The sequence below is a fragment of the Rhododendron vialii genome, chromosome 9a, assembly GCF_030253575.1.
Source record: "Rhododendron vialii isolate Sample 1 chromosome 9a, ASM3025357v1".
In the NCBI taxonomy this organism is placed as follows: domain Eukaryota; kingdom Viridiplantae; phylum Streptophyta; class Magnoliopsida; order Ericales; family Ericaceae; genus Rhododendron; species Rhododendron vialii.
The window spans coordinates 18201531-18212692 of NC_080565.1; positions in this window are offsets into that span (position 1 = coordinate 18201531).

Genomic DNA, 11162 nt, shown 5'->3' on the forward strand with positions numbered 1-11162 from the left:
ATGTACTCGTACGGTATTGTTTTGTTTTGGTGTTGTTTGGTACCGTATGGATGTACTCGTACGCTATTGTACCATTTTGCAGTGGTTTGGTACCGTAACGAAGTACTCGTAAGGTATTGTACCGTTTTGGTGTGGTTTGGTACCGTATGGATGTACTCGTACGGTATTGCACCGTTTTGGTGTGGTTTGGTACCGTATGGATGTACTCGTACGGTATTGTACCGTTTTGGGGTGGTTTGGTACCGTATGGATGTACTCGTACGGTATTGCACCGTTTTGGTGAGGTTTCCTACCGTATGGATGTACTCGTACGGTATTGCACCGTTTTGGTGTGGTTTGGTACCGTAGGGAAGTACTCGTACGGTATTGTACCGTTTTGGTGTGGTTTCGTACGGTATGGATGTACTCGTACGGTATTGCACCGTTTTGGTGTGGTTTGGTACCGTACAGATGTACTCGTACGGTATTGCACCGTTTTGGTGTGGTTTGGTAGCGTATGGATGTACTCGTACGGTATTGCACCGTTTTGGTGTGGTTTGGTACCGTAACGAAGTACTCGTAAGGTATTGTACCGTTTTGGTGTGGTTTGGTGCCGTATGGATGTACGCGAACGGTATTGCACCGTTTTGGTGAGGTTTGTTACCGTATGGATGTACTCGTACGGTATTGCACCGTTTTCGTATGGTTTGGTACCGTATTGATGTACTCGTACGGTATTGCATCGTTTCGGTGTGGTTTGGTACCGTAACGAAGTACTCGTACGGTTTTTGTACCGTTTTGGTGTGGTTTGGTACGGTATGGATGTACTCGTACGGTATTGTACTGTTTTGGTGTGGTTTGCTACCGTATGGATGTACGCGAACGGTATTGCACCGTTTTGGTGAGGTTTGTTACCGTATGGATGTACTCGTATGGTTTTGTACCGTTTTGGTGCGATTTGGTACCGTAACGAAGCACTCGTACGGTATTGTACCGTTTTTATGTGGTTTGGTACCGTATGGATGTACTCGTACGGTATTGCACCGTTTTGGTGTGGTTTGGTACAGTAACGAAATACTCGTACGGTATTGTACCGTTTTGGTGTGGTTCGGTACCGTATGGATGTACTCGTACGGTATTGGACCGTTTTGGTGTGGTTTTGTACCGTATGGATGTACTTGTACGTTATTGATACGGTAACAAACCTCACCAAAACGGTACAATACCGTACGAGTACATCCATACGGTACCAAACCACACCAAAACGGTGCAATACCGTACGAGTACATCCATACGGTACCAAACCACACCAAAACGGTACAATACCTTTCGAGTACTTCGTTACGGTACCAAACCACAGCAAAACGGTGCAATACCGTATGAGTACATCCATACGGTACCAAACCACAACAAAACGGTGCAATACCATACGAGTACATCCATACGGTACCAAACCACACCAAAACGCTGCAATACCGTACGAGTACATCCATACGGTACCAAACCACACCAAAACAGTACAATACCTTTCGAGTACTTCGTTACGGTTCCAAACCACACCAAAACGGTGCAATACCGTACGAGTACATCCATACGGTACCAAACCACACCAAAACGGTGAAATACCGTACGAGTACATCCATAAGGTACCAAACCACACCAAAACGGTACAATACCGTACGACTACTTCGCTACGGTACCAAACCACACCAAAACGGTGCAATACCGTACGAGTACATCCATACGGTACCAAACCACACCAAAACGGTACAATACCTTACGAGTACTTCGTCATGGTACCAAACCACACCAAAACGGTGCAATACCGTACGAGTACATCCAGACGGTACCAAACCACACCAAAACGGTACAATACCGTACGAGTACATCCATACGGTACCAAACCACACCAAAACGGTGCAATACCGTACGAGTACATCCATACGGTACCAAACCACAACAAAACGGTACAATAACTTACGAGTACTTCGTTACGGTACCAAACCACACCAAAACGGTGCAATACCGTACGAGTACTTCCATACGGTAACAAACCTCACCAAAACGGTGCAATAACGTACAAGTACATCCATACGGTACAAAACCACACCAAAACGGTGCAATACCGTACGTGTACATCCATACGGTACCGAACCACACCAAAACGGTACAATACCGTACGAGTACTTCGTTACGGTACCAAACCACACCAAAACGGTGCAATACCGTACGAGTACATCCATACGGTACCAAACCACACCAAAACGGTACAATACCTTTCGAGTACTTCGTTACGGTACCAAACCACAGCAAAACGGTGCAATACCGTATGAGTACATCCATACGGTACCAAACCACAACAAAACGGTGCAATACCATACGAGTACATCCATACGGTACCAAACCACACCAAAACGGTGCAATACCGTACGAGTACATCCATACGGTACCAAACCACACCAAAACAGTACAATACCTTTCGAGTACTTCGTTACGGTTCCAAACCACACCAAAACGGTGCAATACCGTACGAGTACATCCATACGGTACCAAACCACACCAAAACGGTGAAATACCGTACGAGTACATCCATAAGGTACCAAACCACACCAAAACGGTACAATACCGTACGACTACTTCGCTACGGTACCAAACCACACCAAAACGGTGCAATACCGTACGAGTACATCCATACGGTACCAAACCACACCAAAACGGTACAATACCTTACGAGTACTTCGTCATGGTACCAAACCACACCAAAACGGTGCAATACCGTACGAGTACATCCAGACGGTACCAAACCACACCAAAACGGTACAATACCGTACGAGTACATCCATACGGTACCAAACCACACCAAAACGGTGGAATACCGTACGAGTACATCCATACGGTACCAAACCACACCAAAACGGTACAATAACTTACGAGTACTTCGTTACGGTACCAAACCACACCAAAACGGTGCAATACCGTACGAGTACTTCCATACGGTAACAAACCTCACCAAAACGGTGCAATAACGTACAAGTACATCCATACGGTACAAAACCACACCAAAACGGTGCAATACCGTACGTGTACATCCATACGGTACCGAACCACACCAAAACGGTACAATACCGTACGAGTACTTCGTTACGGTACCAAACCACACCAAAACGGTGCAATACCGTACGAGTACATCCATACGGTACCAAACCACATAAAAACGGTACAATACCGTACGAGTGCTTCGTTACGCTACCAAATCACACCAAAACGGTACAAACTATACGAGTACATCCATACAGTAACAAACCTCACCAAAACGGTGCAATACCGTTCGCGTACATCCATACGGTACCAAACCACACCAAAACGGTACAATACCTTACGAGTACTTCGTTACGGTACCAAACCACACAAAAACGGTGCAATACCGTACGAGTACATCCATACGGTACCAAACAACACCAAAACGGAACAATACCGTACGAGTACATCCATACTGTGCCAAACCACATCAAAACGGTGCAATATCGTACGAGTACATCCATATGGTACCAAACCACACCAAAACGGTACAATACCGTAAGAGTACTTCATTACGGTACCAAAACACACCAAAACGGTACAATACTGTACGAGTACATCCATACGGTACAAAAGCACACCAAAACGGTGCAATAGCGTACGAGTACATCCATTCGGTACCAAACCACAACAAAACGGCGCAATACCGTACGAGTACATCCATACGGTACCAAACCACACCAAAACGGTGAAATACCGTACGAGTACATCCATACGGTACCAAACCACACTAAAACGGTACAATACCGTACGACTACTTCGCTATGGTACCAAACCACACCAAAACGGTGCAATACCGTACGAGTACATCAATACGGTACCAAACCACACCAAAACGGTACAATACCTTACGAGTACTTCGTCATGGTACCAAACCACACCAAAACGGTGCAATACCGTACGAGTACATCCATACGGTACCAAACCACACCAAAACGGTGCAATACCGTACGAGTACATCCATACGGTACCAAACCACACCAAAACGGTACAATAACTTACGAGTACTTCGTTACGGTACCAAACCACACCAAAACGGTGCAATACCGTACGAGTACTTCCACACGGTACCAAACCTCACCAAAACGATGCAATAACGTACAAGTACATCCATACGGTATAAAACCACACCAAAACGGTGCAATACCGTACGAGTACAACCATACGGTACCGAACATCACCGAAACGGTACAATACCGTACGAGTACTTCGTTACGGTACCAAATCACACCAAAACGGTGCAATACCGTACACGTACATCCATACGGTACCAAACTACGTAAAAACGGTACAATACCGTACGAGTGCTTCTTACGGTACCAAATCACACAAAAACGGTACAAAACCATACGAGTACATCAATACGGTAACAAACCTCACCAAAACGGTGCAATACCGTACGAGTACATCCATACGGTACCAAACAACACCAAAACGGAACAATACCGTACGAGTACATCCATACTGTGCCAAACCACATCAAAACGGTGCAATATCGTACGAGTACATCCATATGGTACAAAACCACACCAAAACGGTACAATACCGTAAGAGTACTTCATTACGGTACCAAAACACACCAAAACGGTACAATACTGTACGAGTACATCCATACGGTACAAAACCACACCAAAACGGTGCAATAGCGTACGAGTACATCCATTCGGTACCAAACCACAACAAAACGGTGCAATACCGTACGAGTACATCCATACGGTACCAAACCACACCAAAACGGTGAAATACCGTACGAGTACATCCATACGGTACCAAACCACACTAAAACGGTACAATACCGTACGACTACTTCGCTACGGTACCAAACCACACCAAAACGGTGCAATACCGTACGAGTACATCAATACGGTACCAAACCACACCAAAACGGTACAATACCTTACGAGTACTTCGTCATGGTACCAAACCACACCAAAACGGTGCAATACCGTACGAGTACATCCATACGGTACCAAACCACACCAAAACGGTGCAATACCGTACGAGTACATCCATACGGTACCAAACCACACCAAAACGGTACAATAACTTACGAGTACTTCGTTACGGTACCAAACCACACCAAAACGGTGCAATACCGTACGAGTACTTCCACACGGTACCAAACCTCACCAAAACGATGCAATAACGTACAAGTACATCCATACGGTATAAAACCACACCAAAACGGTGCAATACCGTACGAGTACAACCATACGGTACCGAACCACACCGAAACGGTACAATACCGTACGAGTACTTCGTTACGGTACCAAATCACACCAAAACGGTGCAATACCGTACACGTACATCCATACGGTACCAAACTACGTAAAAACGGTACAATACCGTACGAGTGCTTCTTACGGTACCAAATCACACAAAAACGGTACAAAACCATACGAGTACATCCATACGGTAACAAACCTAACAAAAACGGTGCAATACCGTTCGCGTACATCCATACGGTACCAAACCACACCAAAACGGTACAATAACTTACGAGTACTTCGTTACGGTACCAAACCACACCAAAACGGTGCAATACCGTACGAGTACATCCATACGGTACCAAACCACACCAAAACGGTGCAATACCGTACGAGTACATCCATACGGTACCAAACCACACCAAAACGGTACAATACCTTACGAGTACTTCGTCATGGAACCAAACCACACCAAAATGGTGCAATACCGTACGAGTACATCCATACGGTACCAAACCACACCAAAACGGTGCAATACCGTACGAGTACATCCATATGGTACAAAACCACAACAAAACGGTGCAATACCGTACGAGTACATCCATATGGTACCGAACCACACCAAAACGGTACAATACCGTACGAGTACTTCGTTACGGTACCAAACCACACCAAAACGGTGCAATACCGTACGAGTACATCCATACGGTACCAAACCACATAAAAACGGTACAATACCGTACGAGTGCTTCGTTACGGTACCAAATCACACCAAAACGGTACAAACTATACGAGTACATCCATACGGTAACAAACCTCACCGAAACGGTGCAATACCGTTCGCGTACATCCATACGGTACCAAACCACACCAAAACGGTACAATACCTTACGAGTACTTCGTTACGGTACCAAACCACACAAAAACGGTGCAATACCGTACGAGTACATCCATACGGTACCAAACAACACCAAAACGGAACAATACCGTACGAGTACATCCATACTGTGCCAAACCACATCAAAACGGTGCAATATCGTACGAGTACATCCATACGGTACCAAACCACACCAAAACGGTACAATACCGTAAGAGTACTTCATTACGGTACCAAAACACACCAAAACGGTACAATACTGTACGAGTACATCCATACGGTACAAAACCACACCAAAACGGTGCAATAGCGTACGAGTACATCCATACGGTACCAAACCACACCAAAATGGTGCAATACCGTACGAGTACATCCATTTGGTACCAAACCACACCAAAACGGTACAATACCGTACGAGCGCTTCGTTACGGTACCATATCAGACCAAAACAGTACAATACCGTACGAGTACATCCAAACGGTACCAAACCTCACGAAAACGGTGCAATACCGTACGAGTACATCCATATGGTACCAAACCACACCAAAACGGTACAATACCGTACGAGTACTTCGCTACGGTACAAAACCACACCAAAACGGTGCAATACTGTACGAGTACATCCATACGGTACGAAACCTCACCAAAACGGTGCAATACCGTACGAGTACATCCATACGGTACCAAACCACACCAAAACGGTACAATACCGTACGAGTACATCCATACGGTACCAAACCTCACCAAAATGGTGCAATACCGTACGAGTACATCCATACGGTAACAAACCTCACCAAAACGGTACAATACCGTACGAGTACATCCATACGGTACCAAACCACACCAAAACGGTGCAATACCGTACGAGTACATCCACACAGTACCAAACCACACCAAAACGGTACAATACCTTACGAGTACTTCGTTACGGTACCAAACCACACCAAAACGGTGCAATACCGTACGAGTACATCCATACGGTACCAAACCACACCAAAACGGTGAAATACCGTACGAGTACATCCATACGGTACCAAACCACACCAAAACGATACAATACCGTACGACTACTTCGCTACAGTACCAAACCACACCAAAACGGTGCAATACCGTACGAGTACATCCATACGGTACCAAACCACACCAAAACGGTGAAATACCGTACGAGTACATCCATACGGTACCAAACCACACCAAAACGGTACAATACCGTACGAGTACATCCATACGGTACCAAACCACACCAAAACGGTGCAATACCGTATGAGTACATCCAAACGGTACCAAACCACACCAAAACGGTACAATAACTTACGAGTACTTCGTTACGGTACCAAACCACACCAAAACGGTGCAATACCGTACGAGTACTTCCATACGGTACCAAACCCCACCAAAACGGTGAAATAACGTACAAGTACATCCATACGGTACAAAACCACACCAAAACGGTGCAATACCGTACGAGTACATCCATACGGTACCGAACCACACCGAAACGGTAAAATACCGTACGAGTACTTCGTTACGGTACCAAACCACACCAAAACGGTGCAATACCGTACGAGTACATCCATACGGTACGAAACCACATAAAAACGGTACAATACCGTACGAGTGCTTCGTTACGGTAACAAACCTCACCAAAACGGTGCAATACCGTTCGCGTACATCCATATGGTACCAAACCACACCAAAACGGTACAATACCGTACGAGTACTTCGTTACGGTACCAAACCACACCAAAATGGTGAAATACCGTACGAGTACATCCAAACGGTACCAAACCACACCAAAACGATACAATACCGTACGACTACTTCGCTACGGTACCAAACCACACCAAAACGGTGCAATACCGTACGAGTACATCGATACGGTACCAAACCACACCAAAACTGTACAATACCTTACGAGTACTTCGTCATGGTACCAAACCACACCAAAACGGTGCAATACCGTACGAGTACATCCATACGGTACCAAACCACACCAAAACGGTACAATACCGTACGAGTACATCCATACGGTACCAAACCACACAAAAACGTTTCAATACCGTACGAGTACATCCATACGGTACCAAACCACACCAAAATGGTGCAATACCGTACGAGTACATCCATACGGTACCAAACCACACGAAAACGGTGCAATACCATACGAGTACATCCATACGGTACCAAACCACACCAAAACGGTACAATACCTTACGAGTACTTCGTCATGGAACCAAACCACACCAAAACGGTGCAATACCGTACGAGTACATCCATACGGTACCAAACCACACCAAAACGGTACAATACCGTACGAGTACATCCATACGGTACCAAACCACACAAAAACGGTGCAATACCGTACGAGTACATCCATACGGTACCAAACCACACCAAAACGGTGCAATACGGTACGAGTACATCCATACGGTACCAAACCACACCAAAACGGTGCAATACCGTACGAGTACATCCATACGGTACCAAACCACACCAAAACGGTACAATACCGTACGAGTACTTCGCTACGGTACAAAACCACACCAAAACCGTGCAATACCGTACGAGTACATCCATACGGTACGAAACCTCACCAAAACGGTGCAATACCGTACGAGTACATCCATACGGTACAAAACCACACCAAAACGGTACAATACCGTACGAGTACATCCATACGGTACCAAACCTCACCAAAAGGGTGCAATACCATACGAGTACATCCATACGGTAACAAACCTCACCAAAACGGTACAATACCGTACGAGTACATCCATACGGTACCAAACCACACCAAAATGGTGAAATACCATACGAGTACATCCATACGGTACCAAACCACACCAAAACGATACAATACCGTACGACTACTTCGCTACGGTACCAAACCACACCAAAACGGTGCAATACCGTATGAGTACATCGATACGGTACCAAACCACACCAAAACGGTACAATACCTTACGAGTACTTCGTCATGGTACCAAACCACAGCAAAACGGTGCAATACCGTACGAGTACATCCATACGGTACCAAACCACACCAAAACGGTACAATACCGTACGAGTACATCCATACGGTACCAAACCACACCAAAACGGTGCAATACCGTACGAGTACATCCATACGGTACAGAAGCACACCAAAACGGTGCAATACCGTACGAGTACATCCATACGGTACCCAACCGCACCAAAACGGTGCAATACCGTACGAGTACATCCATACGGTACCAAACCACACCAAAACGGTGCAATACCGTACGAGTACATCCATACGGTACCGAACCACACCAAAACGGTACAATACCGTGCGAGTACTTCGCTACGGGACAAAACCACACCAAAACGGTGCAATACCGTACGAGTACATCCATACGGTACGAAACCTTACCAAAACGGTGCAATACCGTACGAGTACATCCATACGGTACCAAACCACACCAAAACGGTACAATACCGTACGAGTACATCCATACGGTACCAAACCTCACCAAAACGGTGCAATACCGTATGAGTACATCCATACGGTACGAAACCTCCCCAAAACGGTGCAATACCATACGAGTACATCCATACGGTACCAAACCACACCAAAATGGTACAATACCGTACGAGTACATCCATACGGTACTAAACCACACCAAAACGGTGCAATACGGTACGAGTACATCCATGCGGTACCAAACCACACCAAAACGGTATAATACCTTACGAGTACTTTGTTACGGTACCAAACCACAGCAAAATGGTACAATACCGTACGAGTACATCCATACGGTACCAAACAACACCAAAACAGAACAATACCGTACGAGTACATCCATATGGTACCAAACCACACAAAAACGGTACAATACCGTAGGAGTGCTTCGTTACGGTACCAAAACACACCAAAACGGTACAATACCGTACGAGTACATCCATACGGTACAAAACCACACCAAAACGGTGCAATAGCGTACGAGTACATCCATACGGTACCAAACCACACCAAAACGGTGCAATACCGTACGAGTACGTCCATTTGGTACCAAACCACTCCAAAACGGTACAATACCGTACGAGCGCTTCGTTACGGTACCAAACCACACCAAAACAGTACAATACCGTACGAGTATATCCATACGGTACCAAACCTCACCAAAACGGTGCAATACCGTACGAGTACATCCATACGGTACCAAACCACACCAAAACGGTACAATACCGTACGACTACTTCGTTACGGTACCAAACCACACCAAAACGGTACAATACCGTACGAGTACATCCTTACGGCACCAAACCACACCAAAATGGTGCAATACCGTACGAGTACATCCATAGGGTACGGAACCTCACCAAAACGGAGGAATACCGTACGAGTACAACCATACAGTACCAAACCACACCAAAACGGTGCAATACCGTACAAGTACATCCATACGGTAACAAACCTCACCAAAACGGTACAATACCGTACAAGTACATCCATACGGTACCAAACCACACAAAAACGGTGCAATACCGTACGAGTACATCCATACGGTACCAAACCACACCAAAACGGTACAATACCGTACGAGTACATCGATACGGTACAAAACCTCACCAAAACGGTGCAATACCGTATGAGTACATCCATACGGTACGAAACCTACCCAAAACGGTGCAATACCATACGAGTACATCCATACGGTACCAAACCACACCCAAATGGTACAATACCGTACGAGTACATCCATACGGTACTAAACCACACCAAAACGGTGCAATACGGTACGAGTACATCCATGCGGTACCAAACCACACCAAAACGGTATAATACCTTACGAGTACTTTGTTACGGTACCAAACCACAGCAAAATGGTACAATACCGTACGAGTACATCCATACGGTACCAAACAACACAAAAACAGAACAATACCGTACGAGTACATCCATATTGTACCGTTTTTATTTGGTTTGGTACCGTATGGATGTACTCGTACGGTATTGCACCGTTTTGGTGTGGTTTGGAACCGTAACGAAGTACTCG